This window comes from Mobula hypostoma, chromosome 7 (assembly GCF_963921235.1).
Source record: "Mobula hypostoma chromosome 7, sMobHyp1.1, whole genome shotgun sequence".
NCBI classification, from domain to species: domain Eukaryota; kingdom Metazoa; phylum Chordata; class Chondrichthyes; order Myliobatiformes; family Myliobatidae; genus Mobula; species Mobula hypostoma.
Window position 1 is genome coordinate 108,478,344 of NC_086103.1, and position 21,038 is coordinate 108,499,381.

Consider the following 21,038-nt stretch of genomic DNA (forward strand, 5'->3'; position numbering starts at 1 on the left):
TAGATGGAGTCCTGCCTGCTTAAACTTGTTTACTAGCCTACAACACGGAAAATATAAAATACCTTTAATTTGTCAAATGTGGTTGGGGAGCCTGTTTTTGTGCTGGTTTGGAGGACTGGAAGCAGAGATTAAAAAAGGCAATAGTTTCTATCAATAAACCAGTATTAAAATTTGAAACCTTATGGTTTTTTAGCCACTGGGAACTCGTCGTGAACAACATGTGGAGTAGCAGCAACATGCCATGAAGAACACGATGCATTTACACTCAGACCATCCCCAGTGAATGGTGATAAAATCAGTCTGAAGTGGAATACTTAAGCAATAAGTGCTTGCTTCTCTGTATTCAACCTTGGTTAGTCATTGGTCCCTAAAGAGAATGCTCATATAAATTGGCCTCCAGCAATTATCAATAAAACTATAAATATTGCTTCTTAAGTGTCTGATAGGCAGAAACCTTCAGAATGCCAAAACAGGCTATGCAGAAGATAGCATGCATCTTGATGGTTTGAATATTGTGGTACATACTAATGCCATTCTGGCAAGAACCAGTCCTTCCCTGAATAAAAAGATTGTAAAACATAGGTGTTGCATTTTAAACAAATTTTACAAGAAAACTACCTGGATAAAGTGGCCCTTACAGTAAGGGTTGCAATGTAAATTAAGGCACAAGTACATGGAGTCGAGTGATTTGACCAAATCACCTGGAGGAACAATAAGCTTCATGGACAAAGGTCTCACAAATATAGTTCACAAATATGAATTCCCTGAATTGAACAGGAATCAATACCTTGAGCTTAAAAGTCTGGCATTGGATATGCAATGAAAGAAAGATTGTGAAGTGCCAATAACCAACTTGAGATACAATACATACAATGTATGGATTAAGAAAACAGAAATATTTATCAGTGACAATAGGAAACTGAAGTCCATTATATTAACAAATAAAATGCATAAGAAAGTTGCTAATGCTGCATAATAATGACTGACCCTTAAACACTTGCTATAAAATTCTACTTCTAAGTAGATTCCTATATTTATTAAATATCCTCATCCAAAAGATTCTTAAAGTACTATGAACACTTCATCCAAACGTTGGTCTCACCAGGATTAGTATCATTATTAAAACACTTCAGCTGTACGAAAACCCATCCACTTCTAAGGCAAAATTTCCCTCAGATCAGCTCAAAGTCAATTAAAGCCGGGACACATCTCATGACATAAGATTGCATTTCCATGGAGCATGCTTTGTTTATATGATTTGGAAAGGTGTATATATCTACGTTAATGAGAACTGGTTTGTGAACACTTTGGTAATGACGACCCACTGTTCACCCCTGGAAGAGTTCTTAATGGTGAAGTGCAGTCCCTTCTATTTACCAAGGGAGTTCGCTGTTATTGTGATGGTGACTGTATCTATGCCCCCCTTCCATCCCTCTTCAATCAATGCTAATACTGAGGAAGTACTGTGTAAGCTCTACGGTGCCGTCAGTGACCTGCAAACCACACACCCCGATGGTTTCTTTATTGCTACGGATGACTTCAACCATTGCTAACTTAAAGCAGTCCTGCCTAAATTTGATCAGCATGTTGACTTTGCTACCAGAGGTGAGAGCACGTTAGACCTGGTTTTCCAAACATCTCTGGTACACACATAACTGCACCCCACACTCACCTCAGATTCTCTGACCACTTATCTGTATACTAATTCCTGCATACCGACCACTGATTAAACAACTCAAACCAGTTTCAAAGGGAGACCAAAACCTGACCAGAAGGAACAACCTCAATGTTGCAGCACTGTTTTGAAAACAACGTTCAGGAAGGTGGCTGCCTATGACCATCCCATTTACATTGATGAATAAACGGATCTGTCACTGGCTGTATAGAGAAATGCACTGAGGACATCACTGTTATTAAGCACATCTACAGAGCCTATAAAATGTATTCACCCACCTGGAAAGTTTTCATATTTTATTGTTTCACAACCTTGAATCACAGTGGATTTAATTTGGCTTTTTTGATTGATCAACAGAAAAATGCTCTTTTGTGTCAAAGTGAAAACAACTCTGCAAAGTGGTATAAATTAATTATATATATAAAATAGAAAATAATTGATTGCAAAGAATTCACCCCCCTCCCCCCTTTAAAATGACACCAAATCATCACTAGTGCAGCCAATTTGTTTTAGTTAAATGGAGATCTGTTTTTGGAGACCTGTGTGCAGTCAAGATGTTTCAACTGATTGTAGTAAAAATACACCTGTATCTGGAAGGTCCAACTGCTGGTGAGTCGGTATCCTGGCAAAAACTACATCATGACGACAAAAGAACACTCAAAGCAACACCACAAAAAGGTTATTGAAAAGCACAAGTCAATCGATGGATAAAAGAAAATTACCATGTCACTGAATATCCCTTGGAGTACACTTAAGCCAATCATCAAGAAATGGAAAGAATATGGCACAGCTGTAAATCTGCCTAGAGCAGGTCGTCCTCATGATCCCCATACAATCTGACAGAGCTTGAGCAGTTTTGTGAAGAGGAATGAGGAAAAATTGCAGTGACCAGACGTGCAAAACTGATAGAGACTTATCCACACAGACTCAAGGCTGTAATTGCTGCCAATGGTGCATTTATAAATACTGACTTGAAGGGGGTGAATGTTTCTGTAATTAACTTTTATATTTGTAATTAATTTACGAGGGGTGATTGATAAGTTCGTGGCCTAAGGTAGAAGGAATCAATTTTAGAAAACCTAGCACATTTATTTTTCCTACATTTACACACTTAGTTTAGCAGTTGTGGAGCATACGGATCCTCTTTGTAGAAGTCGGTGTCTTGGACCTCCAGAAGGTGGTCCACAGCAGGGGTGATTGATAGGTTTGTGGCCTGTAGAAGGAGATGAGTTATTAACTTAAAACTTTCTGCATTTTCACTCAGAGTTGAACTGCATGTGTATGTAATGAGAACGGTATAACCCATCTCCTTCTATCTTAGGCCACTAACTTATCAATTGCCCCTGCTATGGACCACCTGAAGGTCCAAGATGCTCTCGTTACATACACGTGCAGTTCAACTCTGAGTGAAAATGCAGAAAATTTGAAGTTAATAGCCCATCTCCTTCTACCTTAGGCCACGAACTTATCAATCACCCCTTTTAGCTCACTTTGTAGAAATCCGTTTTCACCTTGGCACGAAAGGGTCTTTTTCTGTTGATCAGTATCAAAAAAGCCAAACTAAACCTACTGTGATTCAATGTTGTAAAATAATAAAATATGAAAACCTCAAAGTGGAGGAGTGAATACTTTTTATAGGCACTATATAAGAGCAAATCAGAAGCCATGGTTGACAGCAGAGGTCAGGGCATGGCTGAGAGATCAGGATGTTGCCTTCAGATCGAGGGATAAGTCAGTTGTCAGGTTAGAAAGAGCTGTGCTTTCCCGCGCCATCAGGAAGGCAAAACAAGATTATTCACAGGGAGTATATGGCCATTTCTGTGACTCCAGAGATATGAAGTGCATGTGACAGACCATAATGGACTACAAGTTCCAGCTGAGCATCAACAACAGTCATGCTTCTCTACCTGATAGGCTGCATGTCTTTTATGCTTGGTTGTGTGCTTGCCCCTCTTCCTCCTGAGGAGCAGGATCTCTGTCTGGGCGCAGCTGATGTGAGGAAGACTCTAGTCAGGTAAAGCTTTGGGGCCTGATAATTTATCAGGTCAGTTGCTTTGCAGCTCAGCTAACAGGTTCTAATAGACATTTTCAACAGCTCTGGGACAGTCCACCGTCCAATCAGGCTTCAAGGCAGCCACCATCATCCCAGTGTCCAAAAAGACAGTGGTAACATGCCTTAACGATAACTATCCAGTGGTACTGACTTCAACAATAATGAAGTGCTTTGAGTAGCTGGTTATGGATTGCATTAAGTCCCATCTTCCTGCTACATTGAAACCTTTCCAGTTCATGTATCGCTCAAATTGGTCCACTGATGATGCCATAAAGTCTGCATTCCACTCTGTCCTGTCCCACCTGAAAAACAGTTCCTCATATGCAAGAATAGTGTTTATTAACCAGCTTAGCATTTGATATGATCATCCCTTGGAAGCTGGTGGGTAAAGTGTCCTCAATGGGTCACAGCACCCCTCTCTGTAAATGTACCCTGGACTTCCTGACAGAAAGGCCACGTTCAGAACGTGTCGGCTGAAACATCTCTAGCTCCATCAGCACTCCCCGAAGCTACATGCTCAGCACACTGACGTATGACTGCACTGCTAGAACTAGTTCAAACCAAATCATCAAGTTTGCTGATGAAACTATAGTGGTTGGCCTCATCAGCCGTCATGACAAGAGGGTGTACAGAGGCCAGGTAGAGAGGCGGGTAGGATGGTTCGAGCACAACAACTCCATAAGTCCATCACGGATAACGCCTCCCCAAAACTGAGCACATCTACAAAGAGTGGAGTCGCAGGAAAGCAGCATCCATCATCAAGGACCCCTCCACCCAGGCCATGCTTTCTTCTTGCTGCTGCCATCAGGAAGCAGGTACAGGAGCCTCAGAAGCTACACCACCGGGTTCAGGAGCAGCTATTCTCCCTCAACCATCAGGCTCTTGAATCAATGGGGATAACTTCACTAAACTGATCACTGAACTGTTTTCACAACTTATGGACTCACTTTCATGGACTCTTCATTTCATATTCTCAATATTTATTGCTCATTCATTTATTATTATTTCTTTTTTCTTTTGTATTTGAAGTTTGTTGTCCTTTGCACATTATATGTGTAAATTGAATGTACTGTGTTGTGCACCTTGGTCTCAAGGGACACACACAAAATGCTGGAGGAACTCAGCAGGCCAGGCAGCGTCTGTGGAAAAGAGTAATCAGTCAACCTTTCAGGCTGAGACCCTTCATCAGAACTGGACCTAACAGGTCTCAGCCTGAAATGTTGACTGTTTACTCCTTTCCGTAGATGCTGCCTGGCCTGCTGAGTTCCTCCAGCATTTTGTGTGTGTTGCTTGGATTTCCAGCATCTACAGATCTCTTCTTGTTTGTGACTAGCCTCGAGGAACATTGTTTTGTTTGGCAGTATACATGTGTACGATTGAATGACAATAAACTGAACTTGAATTTGTATATCTTTCCTATAATGAGCTGATCACAATTTTGCAAGTGTGGTCTAACGAGACTTTTATAGTGTTACAACATTATGTCATGGCCCTTGAACTCAATCCACCAACTAATGAAGACCAACATGCATACACTTTCTTAACCATTCTATCATCTTGCACAGCAAGCTTCAGGGATCTATGGATACGCATCCCAATATCCTTCTGTTCCTCCACACTGCTGTTAACCCTGTACTCTACCTTCAAGTTCGACCTTCAAAAGCGTATCACTTTTACGACTGAACTATGTTTGCCACTTCTCAGCCCAGCTCTACATTCTATCAATGTTCCTTTGTAACCTACAACAATGTTCTACGCTGTCCACAATAACACCAACCTTCATGTCATCTTCAACCTTACTAACCCAACCTTCCAATTCCTCGTCCAAATTGTTTATCAAAATCACAAAAGAGCAAGCGACCCTGAACAGATCCCTGTGGAACACCATTGATCAGCAGCATCCAGGCAGAATGCCTTCCACCTGCTACCACCCTTTGCCTTCTATGGGCAAGCCAATTCTGAATCCAAGTTTCAGCCATGTTCCCTTGGATCCCTTGACTTGTGACTTTCTGAATAAGCCTACCACAGGAAAGTTAGTCAAATGACTTCCCAAAATGCGTATTCATCACATTCACTGCTCTGATTTCATCAATTTGTTTTGTTACTTCCTCAAGAAATCAATCAAGTTCATGAAACATGACCTGACCCTCTCAAAGCCATGCTGATCATTCCTAATCAGTCTATGCTTCTCCAAGTGCTCATAAATCCTGTCTCTAAGAATCCTCTCCAATAGTTTGCCCACTACTAACCGAAGACTCACTGGTCTATAATTCCCAGCATCCTATTATCTTTCTTGAACAAAGGAAGAGCATTTGTTACCCTCCAGTCAGTGAGGACTCTTCTTGTAGTAACCTAGGCATGTCCCATCCAGCCCCTAACTATCAAATCCCCTCTCATCACTGGTCTCCTCTTTACCCCTCTTCCCTTCTTAGGTACAGAGCCTGACTCAGTGCCAGAGACCTGGTTGCTATGGCTTTCCCCTGGTAGGTCATCTACTCCAACAATATACAGCATATGCCTATTCCCTTTCCCTCTCCTAACTGTCATCCAGCTGCACGCCTCCTGCAACTTAGCCGCAACTACCTCCCTATAGCTGTTATTCTCCTGAATGATCTGTAGGTCATCTGGGCACTCTCACTTTTTAAATCTGGTGCTTACTCTCCACAATGGTGACGGTTGCTGGAGGTCAATCATCAGAGCTCCAGGATATGCAGGGGTTGCTCAGGGCAGTGACCGAGGTCCAACCACTGTTAATGTTTTATTCATGGGTCAAAGAAAATTGTTCAATGCTTAACTGAGTTTGCAACTCCTCAACAAGTGATTCAATCCATGCCTACATGCCACAAATCTAAACAGAAATGAGTGCAGATGCTGGAATCTGGAACAAGCAACATAGTTCCAGAGAAACTCAACAGGACTAGTAGCATTCGTAGAGGGAAATGGACAGTTGGTATTTGGGTATTAGACCCTTCATCTGAGTCAGGAATCAGCTGGTAGGTGGACAGTGACATTCACAACATAAAAATGCCAGGTAATGACACAAGAAAGTGTCCAGTTTATATTCCCTTTGAAGTTTAATGACATTATTATTGCAAATAGCCCATCATCAAAGTCCTGGTGGTCCTGCTCAAACAGAAACTTAACTAGACCAGCCTCATAAATGCCATGGCCACACGAATATGTCAGAGGCTGATATCTGAAGCAAGTGTCTCATTTCCTGACACCCCAGAGCTCCTCAGTGCATGAGTCAAGATTGCTGTGGAAGACTCTTCACTTGACTAGATGAGTGCACTTCAAACAACATTGTAGAAACTCACTGCCTTTCAAGCCAATGCAGCCTGTTTAATTGAGACCCTATTCACTCTACAAACTGCTCCTTCCACTGTCAACACGCCATGGTTGCAGTGTGTAGCTTCTGCAAAATGCACCTCAGTGACTTGTCTTGGTTACTCCGACAGCATCTCCCAAATTTGAAACCACTGCCACCAAGAAAGACAAAGAGAGCAGGTACACCACTGATTGCAGGAATCTTCTCTGTTACCCCACTTCCCAAATCAACCACTGTCCTAACCTGAAAATAAGTCACAAAGCCTTTCATAGTCAGTCCCTAAATGTGAGAATTTTCTCCCAAGTAAACATGAGAGTAACACCATCAGATGGACTGCAGGCCTCAAGAAGTGAGTTCATAAACACTTTCACAAGGCTTAGATTTACTTTAGAAGTTTCGGGAGAATAATCGTGGGAATGAAAGCATTAACGTATGAGGAGCTGTCAATACTGTCAAAAAGTTTGAATATGTATGAATACCTCTGACATTTACAAATATTAAACTACTATTTAAAATTAACCATTTGATTAAATTGTAATGACACAACTGAAGAAAAACTAAAATAATTATTAAACAAATATAAGAATTAATTCTAATTTAAGTTAATTCCATTCATTTAAAAACACCTGTAAATTACCTATTTCTATTGCAACTATTCCTGAATGGACTTGGAGATGTGCTAGGTATTAGTATTGGCTCAAACAGCAGGTACCCTGCATTATTGACAACAGTTACAGGTGTGGAAGGAGGAGTTGATTTGGATCAGGATTTCTAATCTTTCCTGATAACCAGGTTCTCATGACAGTTCAGAGAATGGATTTTTTTTTCTTTTATGTATCCTTCCTTACAAAGTAATTTCTTGTTATTTTCTCAAGCCAGTATAAACTTCTAATGCAATTTTTAAGGAGACCCTAAGGTTTATACAGCATATACTAATATTTATGCCCATGACAATAAACATAAACTTGGAACAAATCTTTGAAAGTGACAGGACAAAACTATAAAAATGAAATGTCAAAAATCAATTCCATAAATTGAAGTACCACACAAGAGGATTTTACCTAAAACTCAATTGCTAGAGTCAGTTAAGACTGTAGTGTGTGCTATGTTTTGTAACTCCAGAAATTAATTGAAAGAAAAATACGAGAGCCCGGATAACTTGTCCACTTAGATTTTCTTTAGTGAGGTCCTCAAATATCATGAGGTCGGGTAATGACATATGTCATTCATGTACTTCAACATATAACCCCTAATGATTTATGTAAATAAAGAATGCTTAATAAAACAATATATTTATAACATTACTCAAATATTACTGAATATTAAATACACTGCACTCGCTGCTTAGCTATAAACTCCAACTCAATATAAAATGCATCTCAACTCAAATATGCAACTTGTTGACCTCTAGTCATCTTTTTTATAATATAGCTACTATATAGACATTCACAGCATGGTAAATTTTAAATTATCCCCTTCAGGCCTAAACATTTAATTGTTGAGGAGGATTTCTTACTCTTGTGGGATAACTTCTTTCCTGACAAGGGTCACTCTGCTTGGCAGGTGAGACAGTCTCAGGTTCTGGGGGCCCTGGGACTGCAGGGAGTGGTTCAGACTGCTCAGGACACCTTTTTTTCTCTAACAATTACCTCTGCTCTCCTCTACTGATCGACGCATTTTTTCCACGTGGCATAATACACAATTTCCACTGTGAAGGAGAGTGATCCAATTCTGTCCTTAAACTTTCCAAGTAACCTCTAATGATTACCTGTGTAGTCCCTCGTCAGGAGTGCTTATCCAGGAGTGAAGCATGAAAGCACCTTGTTTGAGTTCAGTAGCCTTCAATTTGTCGCAGCTGTTTGAGCTTACGTACTCCTTCTGAGATTGGATTTGAGGAGATCCAACCATGAGTGCAAGGGACGACCCAGGAACAGTATTGCTGGTGAGTTGTGGTTGTGGAGTGTGCTGCATTGCAATATGCAAGGAAGAAATTGATGAGCTTCTGATTCAGTGACAGTGTAGTGTGTTCTGCAGAAACTGCTTGCAGTGCATTCTTAAGACTGTGGACAAACCTTTCCACCAAGCCATTTGCAGCTGGGTGGTACTGTGTATCTTACTCTGTTCATTTTCAGGAATGATTTAAATGGTTCTGCAACAAACTGTGGTCCATTGTCACTGACAAAGTGTTTTGGAACACCAGTCCTTGAGAAGAGGCTTCTCAACACATCAACAGTGTGCGAGGTTATAGTGGAAGCTATTGGGAAAACTTGTGGCTGCATCCACTACTACCAAGAAATCTGTGCTCATGAATGGTTCAGCAAAATCCACATGAATCACCTTCCAGGACAATGCAGGCCATTCCCAGGGATGGAGAGGTGCTGCTGTTGGTATCTTCTGGATGTGTTGGCATCCTGAACAGTGTATGGCAAGCTGTTCGATCTGCTATGGTGGAGAGGCTTGTGTGATCCTGGGAGCCTGAGAGTGATGCCATCTGGAGCTTAGTTCCTGGTAGGATCACCCATGACGATAAGGTCAAAGGGGAGGAACCAGACAAATTGCTGTCCAACCAAGACCTCAATGGAACAGCAGGCAGAAGGAAGATGTTGGTAAATTAGAGTCTCCAGAATCTGGGAACTATGAGGACCAGCTGCAAAGGAGGAAGAAGGCTGCAGCTGTAGAGGGTCTCCATGCCATGAGATTCTGGCTCTTTCCCTGTCAAGGACCGTGTGGTGGCTGCTCGTGCATCAGTCTCCCCACAGTAAAAGACCTCAGGCACAGGCATTTCTCCTGGTTTGGTAATCTGATCGACCAACTTGGACAAAGCCCTGTGGTGATCAGGAAGTGATGACAGGAGCAGGGCAGTGAGGCCTGGGAGCTTCCAGCCACAACCTGGCACACAGGCAGTGGGTTTCAGTCTATCTTCCTGGACTGAGAAAGATAAAGCTTTTCGGCAGCTGCCCCGATGACTGAACAGCCCTATTCAGGACCCACTTTGCTCATCCCACATGGGGAAAGGGCTAGAAAAGGTGCCCTAAAAACAGCCTGCCTCCTCACTCCTGACTGGATTACCACGTCCAGTGGGATCACCAAACGACAGTCTGAAACAAAAGCACATGAATTTTGAAGCCTGAAAGTTGCAGACATGTGTGGACAGTGAAACCAGCAATCGTCCTGAAAGACCTACTGACAAGAGAGCTGAAAAGATTCCAAATTGACCTTGCTACCTCCTCTGAAACGGAATTGGCCAAAGAAGGACAATTGAATTAAGACAAGAGTAGATACACCTTTTCTTGGAAAGGGAAATCATCAGATAAATCCAGAAGCCACGGAATAAGGGACGGCATAACGAATGGCATCATGTCACCTCTCCAAATTGCCAGTGGGCATCAATGAACACCTCATAACCATAAACTGTCATAAGGAGGTGGCTTGGAATGGACCCAAGTGAAAGACACAAACACTGAAGTACTAGGGACAGGACTAGCATACAGGGTGAGGGCAAGGACATGGACACGAAAACCGGGAACCCGGAACAAGACTGGACAAGAGAGCTAGGAGCCCAGGCTTGGACTCCGAGCCAGAGACTGGACAAGGACCCAGTACCTGGGTCTTGCCTCTGGCTTGGACCCCAGAACTAGGCAAGGACGAGGCTTGGCTGGCAGACAGGACAAGGCTGGAGTCTTCAGGCTTGAGGCTAGAGACTTGAGGTGAGGCTTGGCAGGAGGCAGGAGTCTTCAGACGAGGCTTGGCTGGAGGCCGAAGGCTAGAGGCTAGAGGCTCCTCCTGGGCAGGGCGCGGATCACCACCTGACAGAGGCAAGGGACAGAACCAACCGTAGGTAACGGCAAGACAGCCTGGCTTACCTGACAGAGGCAAGGGTTAGGAAGGGACAGAACCAACCATAGGTAACGGCAATACGGCCTGGCTTACCTGACGGAGGCAAGGGACAGGAAGGAACAGAACCAACCGCAGGTAACGGGAAGACGGCCTGGCTTACCTGGGCAGAGGCAAGGGACAGGAAGGGAGCTAGGTACAGTGTTGCTCCAGGACAAGACTGCAGGTGAGACGAGGCAAGAGTTACCAGCAAGACAAGGCAAGGCAAGGCTTCAGGCAATGCAAGGCAAGACGAGAACTTCAGGTGAGACGAGAGTTACCGGCAAGACAAGGCAGGGCTTCAGGTGAGGAAACAGAAGGCAGAGGAAGGGATGCAAGGCGTAAAGACAAGAACAATCCAGCCCACACGCCCTGGTCTCTGAAGATATTTATGCAGCCAGCCTCAACGAGCATCAGCTGCCTCAATTAGAGCTCAACAAGAACAGAAACAGGGTAGACAGGAAAACCTGGAGCAAGGGTCGATGGACCGGACCGTGAACTGGAGTACGGACTTCACGGACTGGACCATGACAAGTTCCCCCCTCCTCTACGGGAGCCTCCTGGTGACCAAACAGGATATCCAGACTATGGACGACCCGGGCGAGTGGGAGGGTATTTAACAGAAATGAACCCCGCGTGGCAAGAGGAAAATGACAGTGTCTCTGTCGCTGGGTCCATGGTTGGCTGGATTGTTCTGTCATAAGGAGGTGGCTTGGAACGGACCCAAGTGCAAGACACAGACACTGAAGTACTAGGGACAGGACTAGGATACAGGGTAACGGCAAGGACATGGACACGAAAACCGGGAACCTGGAACAGGACTGGACAAGAGATCTAGGAGCCCGGGCTTGGACTCCGAGACAGAGACTGGACAAGGACCCAGTACCTGGGTCTTGCCTCTGGCTCGGACCCCAGAACTAGGCAAGGGCGAGGCTTGGCTGGCAGGCAGGATGAGGCTGGAGTCTTCAGGCTTGAGGCTAGAGACTAGAGGCGAGGCTTGGCAGGAGGAAGGAGGCTGGAGTCTTCAGGCTTGAGGCTAGAGACTTGAGGCGAGGCTTGGCAGGAGGCAGAAGGCTGGAGTCTCCAGGCTTGAGGCTAGAGACTAGAGGCGAGGCTTGGCAGGAGGAAGGAGGCTGGAGTCTTCAGGCTTGAGGCTAGAGACTAGAGGTGAGGCTTGGCAGGAGGCAGGAGGCAGGAGTCTTCAGGCGAGGCTTGTCTGGAGGCCGGAGGCTAGAGGCTTGGCTAGAGGCCGGAGGCTAGAAGCTCCTCCTGAGCAGGGCGCGGATCACCACCTGACAGAGGCAAGGGACAGAACCAACCGCAGGTAACGGCAAGACGGCCTGGCTTACCTGACGGAGGCAAGGGTTAGGAACGGACAGATTCCAACCGTAGGTACCGGCAATACGGCCTGGCTTACCCAACGGAGGCAAAGGACAGGAAGGGAGCTAGGTACAGTGTGGCTCCGGGACAAGACTGCAGGCGAGACGAGGCGACAGTTACCAGCAAGACAAGGCAAGGCTTCAGGCAATGCAAGGTGAGACGAGAACTTCAGGTGAGGCGAGAGTTACCGGCAAGACAAGGCAGGGCTTCAGGCAAGGAAACAGAAGGCAGAGGAAGGGATACAAGGAGTAAGGACAAGAACAATCCAGCCTCCATACTCTGGTCTCTGCAGCCAGCCCCAATGAGCATCAGCTGCCTCAATTAGAGCTCAACAATAACAGAAACAGGGTAGACAGGAAAACCTGGATCAACTGTCGATGGACCAGACCGTGAACCGAAATACGGACTTCATGGACCAGACCATGACATAAACTCGCTAATAACCAAATGGCTACAGCTATGAGTGCCTATGCTCCAACCTTATATTCACCAGACAATGGTAAGGAGACCTTCTACACCAAACTAGACCACATACTATCAAATATTCCAAGGAAGATAAGGCCATTCTTTTTGGAGACTCCAATGCTAGAGATGGCAGGGAAATCAACTCTTGGAAAGGCACAATTGGGAAGGAAGGTGTTGGCAACATCAGCTGCAGAGGGGTATTCTTACTCTCCAAGTGTGCTGAACATGACCTGACAATCACCAACACCCTGTTTTGCAGAGAAATAAGGTGAAATCTTCATGGATGCATCCCTGTTCAAAGACTGGTCACCTTATAGATTATGCCATTGTTCGGAGGAGATATCGCAGAGGCATAAAGAATACAAGAGCCATGATCAGGCCTGATGACAACTGGACAGACCATGGGCTTATTCGCTCACAAATGACCATCAGAATCATGCGGAGGAGTAGAGTGCAAAAGAAGCTGAGCTGTCCCAGGTTCAACATCAAGAGCCAAAAAGACACAACAAAGGTACAACATCTCCAGGCTGCTCTTTCTGAAAGACTCCCAAAGCCATATCCAGAGGGCATTGAAACACACTGGACCACCCTGAAGATCACTATTCTTGATACTTGTAAAAACATCATTGGATACAAGACCAGGAAACACAAATATTGTTTTGACAAAAATGACAATGAAATAGAAGAGCTAATCAACAACAAAAGGAAAACTTTCTGTGCCTGGCAGGACATCAACTACAAGGCAAAAAAGAGAGGCCCACTCCAAGGCTAAGGCCATAGTCCAGCATAGAATAAGGGAACTAAGGAATTAGTGGTGGACTGAGAGGGCCATAGAAATACATCAGCTTGCTGACTCTGGTGATATCAGAAGTTTCTTTTTTGCTACTAAGGCAGTGTATGGCCCAGACCATCGTGGTGTAAACCTCCTTCACTCCAATGATGGACAAGATCTGCAAAAATTATAGCGGCAACTCCCTCCTCTCAACAACAGAAAAAATACTCACCCGAATTTTATGTGACCAGCTTTCACCTCTGACAGAAGATCTCCTGGCTGAGTCTCATTGTGGCTTCAGTCCAGCCAGAGGAACATCGAACATGAGTTTTACAGCACGTCAACTGCAGGAGAAAGCCCAGGAACAAAATCCCCCACTGTACAAGTTGGCAGGTACTGTCCAAAATCAGGTGCCTGGAGAAATACCTCAAGATCCTGCAGCTTTTACACAGTGATATGAGTTCAACAGTATTCAGCAACAGTGACTCAGAAACAGCATCTTTGAGACCGGGGTCAGACAGGGGTGCATCATAGGCCTCGTTGAACAGCGTATGAGGACGTTGTGTTAGTCCAGATGAGCAAGGACATGATGGGTTTAAGTCCTGTTAAAGTATTCGGGAAAGTTACCCTTATTGAATAGCATGTGAAGATGTTGTGTTAGTCCAGATGAGCAGGGACATGATGGGAGTGGATCTGCCTGGTACGACTGGAGTACTTGGAGAGGTGGGACCGTGGGCCGTCCATACTTTTAGAGAAGAGGGGAGTGTATGCAAGGGTGAAGAATTGGGAGACAAGTTTCGCTTAGCTGAGGGCAGAGATTTAAGAGACAAGTTGCTCTTATTTCTGCGAGCTGAGGGCAAGGAGATGTCTGATATGGAAAGTTAGTGAGTCCTTGAGCGGTTGATATAAATTCTGATCTCATTTTGGTTATTATATCACTGGTTGATAAATGCAGAAGTATATCTGTGAATAACCAAAGTTATCATAGGCTGGGAGTGTTCTCTGGGGTCAAGCCCACACCCAATGGGAAGGAAGAACATGAGGCTTGGGCTGAGCAGACATCTCAGTTACTGGGTGAATGGCAGTGCTCAGATAATATGAAGAAACAGAGACGTAGAGAGCTTAAAGGGCTCGGCGGCTGATATAGTGAGGTTCTTCAAGGCAGAAAACCAATTAGCCACGTTAGCTAATTATCGGCAAGCCCTGGTACTACTGGAAGTACAGCCGACCCGAGGATGAGATTTAGGTACACATTTCAGGAGGAAAGCGAGGAGTTGTCTGTCTACATTTTCAGTCTGGAGAAGCTGCCGCACTGTTTGTGCCACGAAGGGGCATTGACTGTCTGAGAGAAATCACTTGAGGATGGAGCAAGTTGTGAAGGACGCACTGTGACATGGTGTGATTGTCCTACGTATTAGAAAGACCCACAAGATGCGCCTTCCTCCATCTTTTACCAAGTTACTCAGAGAAGTTAGAGAGGTGGAAGACGTGACAGAGGAGTGGGAGGCCTCCATCAGCAGAGCACAGTCCTCAGTAGTAGCCTCTGTTGCTAAAGCAACACAAACTTATGCCACACAAGCAGGGGTTTTGCAGGACGTTGTGAAAGATCTGAGGAATCGAGGTTATTTTGGATGATACGGTTTGGTGCCGCCACCAAGCATGACAAGGCTGATAGGAAGCTGGACCCACTGGTGGAACATATCAAGTGAAGGCTGCTACTGAGTGGGGTCCCTTGACCAGGGAAGTGACTGATATTTTCTGTTAAACCTGTAGAGAACATGAACATTTCAAACAGGAGTGAGGAGGATAGGAAAGTCTTTGGAAATTAAATTAGATTAGATTAGATTATGAGGACACGCAGTCCTCTTTTATTGTCAATTATAGTAATGCATGCATTAAGAAATGATACAATATTCCTCTGGTGTGATATCACAGAAACAGGACAGACCAAGACTGAAAAACTAACAGAAACCACATAGTTATAACATATAGTTACAACAGTGCAACAATACCATAACTTGATGAAGAACAGGCCATGGCACAGTAAAAAAGTTTGAAGTCTCTCAAAAGTCCCACATCTCACGCAGACGGGAGAAGGAAGAAAACTCTCCCTGCCATGCCCGACCACAGTCCGACTCAGAGTCGTCCGAAAACTTCGAGCTTTGATCAGCCCTCCGACACCGAGTACCGAGCACCATCTCTGCCGAACGCTTCGACCTCAGCCTCGGTCGCCAGCAGCAGGCAAAGCCGAGGATTTTGGGGCCTTCCCTCCGGAGAGTCTCGATCACACAGTACCAGCGGCAGCGAACCGGATATTTCAGAAATTTCTCCAGATGTTCCTCTGCTTCTCACGTCTGTCTCCATCAAATCAGAATTGAGCACGGCATCCTACTTACAAATACGATATAACTTCACCGCAAGTGGTTAAACAAACAGCGAAGAGAAAAGGTAAAGCTATGGAGGGACCCAGTAAAGGAATGGGCTAGTGTTTCAGAGAGGATACATTCCTATCAGTGCATGAAGGGAAACACTAAAGTACAAAACACTATTCCTGAAGGCTTGGTGGGACCTGTGGATGTATCCATATGGATTGAGGTATTTATGCCAGAACCTTACTTGACACAGGTTATCGAGCTACTTTGCTTTATAGATCCTTTTACAACCGCTATTTGATGCACTTACCATTGACTCCATTCTGTGTTCTTGAGATCTGGGGTTTAGTACTGATGAGTACCCCAATGATGGTTACTTGCCATTAAAGTTGGAGTTTGTGGAAGTAGATGCTGCAGTAACTGAGTCCATTGACACACCAGTGTTGGTCTATCTGGATCCAGTTACAAGGGTTGGAGTTTCCATTCTTGTGGGAACAAATACTGCTAATCTGAGAAGGCTCGTGGGGGCATGCAAGGAGAGAAATGGAGAGAACTCTTTGAAAACTTTGTCCATTCACCCTGAGTTCAGAGCTGCTTTTGAGAAGATACAAGTTCCTCCTAAGTGGGATGATGAGCAGAAACAAGAAACTGTGTGGGTACACCCACAAAGTCTAAACCTGTCATGTTATGTCCTGGAGAAGTAGATCGTGTGACAGGAATCCCCAAATTTGCTGGAATGTCCGAGGAATGGAAAAGGAGATTAACCGAGAAGATGTTGGGATGCGAAGATGCATTTTCTACTGATGAGTCTGATCTTGGTTACTCTAGGAGTACTTTCCACACTATTAGAGCAACCGAAGACACCCCTTTCTGTAAGAGGTCTTGCCAGTTAGCACCAATGCAGGTTGAAGATGTCTGATAGTACTTATTTAAACTGAAGGAAGATAAGTTCAGTCATGGAGCAGGGGGACCTGAACTGCCAGAAGACCCGAGTGATAGATGGGGGAGGAACCCTCCAGTAGACAGGAAGGGTCACAAGGGGTGGTTGAAACTGGAGAAGCCAAAGATGGGGTAAGGAGGTCTCAAAGAGTCAGGAAACCCCCAGATAGGCTGGCCTCTGTGCAATGGGGGAACAGGATGTTGCATCTGTCTCCCTAGTGAGATATGTCACTACCATTTACAAATGGATTGGAGGTCCTGACATCACAAACTTCCTTTGAAAACTGTAATGATGGGTTGATAAATTTCAAAACAATGAGGACATGACTGTTTTTGGTGGGAGGAGAGTGTAACACCCTGGTTAAGACTTTTACTGTTATGTAGGTATTCTATTTTAGCAGTTCTGTATGAGCAGCCTGTTCTGCTTTTAGCATGTTTGGGTTTGAGCTAGAGATAAGAAGTTATGTTGTTCAACTTAGTTGTGTCAGCCAATCAGGATGGTGGAATTGGGAGAAGATTCTAGAGAATGCTGGGTGGAGAGGTTTCTGTGATGGACACTGGTGTGGGTCGAGGTCTTTTTGCCGGGAGCTGGGAGAGGACTGGAGGGGAGATGGCTGAGGATGCCGTCCCTGTTGGACATGGTGCTTTGTGCAGATGAATGATTTCAAGGAGGAAGGACCAATACTCCCGTGGGAGAGCCTATTTGTTTAGGATGGATTTCAAGTGACATTTAGAAGGTGGTGTGTATTTTCATGCAGACCATGGGTCCAGTGTGAGAGTTAAAGACAACTTCAAAATGAGCTCCAATTTAGGCCAATGCAGTTTGTGGCAAATCACCACACCCTGGATAAAGAAATTCCACTGGATCTTTTTACGAAAGGGGCATCCTTCTATTCTGAAGCTGTGCCCTCTGGTCCTAGACTTTCCTACCCTTTGAAACATTTGCCCTATGTCCACTCGATCTAGGCCTTTTAAAATTCAGTGGTTTCAGTGAGATCCCCTCTTGTTCCTTTAAACTACTGAACCATCAAGCCGTCATACATTAACCCTGTCCTTCCCAGGACCATTCTTGTAAATGTCCTCTGAATCATCTCTAATGCTAGCACATGCTTTCTTAGTTGTGGGGCCCAAAACTGCTCACAGTACACCAAATGCGGTCTGATCAATGCCTTATAAAGTTTCAGCATTAAATACCTGCTTTTATATTCTAGTTCTCTTAAAATGAATGCTAATAATGCTAATATTGCATTTGCCTTCCTTACTACTGAATATTATATACATTTTGCTTTCTCTCCTGCCCAGTTATCAAGTCTTTTTTGCAAGGGCATTTATGCTGTTTGCCTCAACTATGCTTATAAGCTCCATAATGGTCAAACTTTCTAAATAAAATGCTTCCCTTAAATTCCTTTCGAATTTATTGGTGATTTTCTTATATAATCTGCTTGCTATTTTTAGACTCATCTACAAGTGGAAACATTTTCTGTTTATTTATCCAAATGACATTATGCAATGTATACCGAAATTGAGTAAAAATTACATTCACAATCAAGGAGTTTTACCATGAGCTTCATTTGTGAGAAACCATTTTGTTTCATGGAGATACGAGAGACTGCAGATGCTGGAATTAGGAGCAAACCACCCACAAGCTGGCGAACGATGGCAGGTCAGACAGCATCTCTGGATGACTGAGTCCTGATGCAGGGTTTCAACCCAAAACATCAACTATCCCTTTGCCTTCACAGATTCCACCTGACCCCTCAGCATCTCCAGCAGTTTGATATTTGCTCTGATTCAGCATCCAACCACTAGAGGGTGCTGATAACAATAGTATCACAACACCAGTTAAACAAAGCCTCTCAAAAAGTCCTACCGCATCCCTTTCCCCTAAATGTAGCTGAAAGCAGATGTGAAATTTAGTAAAAAGCATGATACTACAAAAACATACATAACTATATTTCCCTACTTCTGTCTGGAAGCTTGTGAACAATGCAACTTATTAGTGGTGGGTAATAACATCTATTTTTTCTGTGGTTTTCCCTCCATTAATAGGAAGTGAGAAACCCTTAGGCCCCAGAAAATCCTCATCTGGTTCACACAACTGGACTTGCAATAGTTGATATAGTCTTGATGAGGCTTAATCATGTGACTGTCATCTGAAAGAAACGCGCCCTATACAATCAGCAGTGCATTCCAAAGACCAGTTTCCTTCTGAGTTATCTCATCCAAACACACGCTGGCCAGCTTCCAAATCGTGGTCACTAACCCTGTTCGTGTTGTTCCTCTACATTACTTGTTTGGAATAGTGATGCTGAGCTCTGACTTCACCAAATCCAAATCCAAGTGCACTGCAATGTGTCCGCCCATCAGTAACACCCCTTAGTTGTATGTGGTCTCTTCTCACAGTGAAATAACAGCTGTGGAATTTTGGTCCCAATTTCCCTTCTTGTAATCTTCTTTTTTTCTCTATCTTCCTGCCAATCTATTTGTGGCTGCATGGAATGGAGCCAAGCACACGTGTTGGCATATGTTCTTTCTGAGGGACTTGGTCATTCAGTGACAGGGTGCTTCCATTATCTATCATAAGAAATTCTTTGAAGATAGTATAGAGTGTAAGTATTTTTCAACTTTAAAATTTTCACTTGAGGTGCACAAGTATCAGTGGGAACTACCTCTATCCACATGAAGTGTATGTTTCCTGGTTTTCATGATCTTTTTTCCCTTCGGCTGGGCCTGCAAAATCCATTGATATATCGGCAACTCTCAATTTGTGATCCCAATGTACAACTGAAAGAATCTGGACTTGTACAATGTTGGTGCAGAAGATAGAGCTGGTGAATTCCAACTCAAAAATCAGCAAACCATGTGACTCCACAGCTCCAGCAGAGAAAATACCACGAATCTTACAAAGGTTAAGCAACACTTACTCCTGTGATCATCATGATTGGACATCTTTGATTCTCATCAACAACTAGTGGAAGAATGCCATTCATTTTTCAAGCACAAGAGTTATGTAAACACACAACAGTTCAGCAGTTTTCACCTTGGATGCCTTTTGATATGGAGATTTCTCCTGCTCTTTTTTGAAAGAGTGTTTTGTGATCCTTTACTTTGATATGAGAGACCACACAGCACTTTGCTTTAGTATGCTATTTGAGAAATGACACATTGACATTACTAGTGTTACTAAGAACTGCATCAGATGGCTACCTAGATTATGCGCTCAAATCTATTTAAAAAGATTATTTATTTATTGATTGATTGAGAAACAGCACCAATTTAGCCCTTCTGACCCCTGAGCCCTCCAAGTCCAGCAATCCCTAGATTTAATTGTAATCACAGGACAATTTTCAATGACCAATTAACCTACCAATTAGCAACCCTTTGGACTGTGAGAGGAAACCGGAGCACCCGGAGGAAACCTATACGGTCACGGGGCAACATACGAACTCCTTACAGGCAGCAGTGGGAAACGGACCTGGGTAGAAATCCCAGTCTTCAAAGTTAAATGTGAGATTGTTGCCACTAAAGCAAGACTGGAAACCAGTCTTTGTTACATTCTGTAAATGCAACATTTTTTGTTACATTTTTGCAATTGAGCGCTGTTGTGAAAAACATTTAGCGCAATATCTAGAGAAATAATTTAGAGTTTAGTGAAAGAATTAAGAGTTTGGTCCACCTAAAAACACTGAGGACATTTGCATTCACTCTTATTGGCCCTAATATCAACAGAAGCTTGTGAGCATGGGGGACGGCTATAATTCGTGTACGAGAAAAAACAAGTTCTCATCAGTCCATTTTGTGTTTATAACTTTGAGTCTCTGCTTCCAATTGGGGGCGGGCTATTAGATGGGCCAGTTTATGATCCTAGGTTGCAGCCAGAAAGCAGAAATGTTTATTTCCCTATCCCAGTCTTGGTGTCTACGTTCGTACATTTATTTTTAGCTATGAGTAGAGACAAAGGCATTAATATGACCAGAAGAGCAGAAGGAAAGAGTGAGATTGGTTGGAAGGTTCATCTTGTGGATGGGGTGTGTGGAAGGTTTGGGGATAGGAAAGGTTTTGGAAGGAAGAGAAGAGATACGTGAGTTCAGGAAGAGGTATTAATGATCGGGAAGGTAGATTTGGGAGAATGGGTTAGTATCTAGGAGTTTTGATGTGGATGGACCCTGGAAAAGACAGTG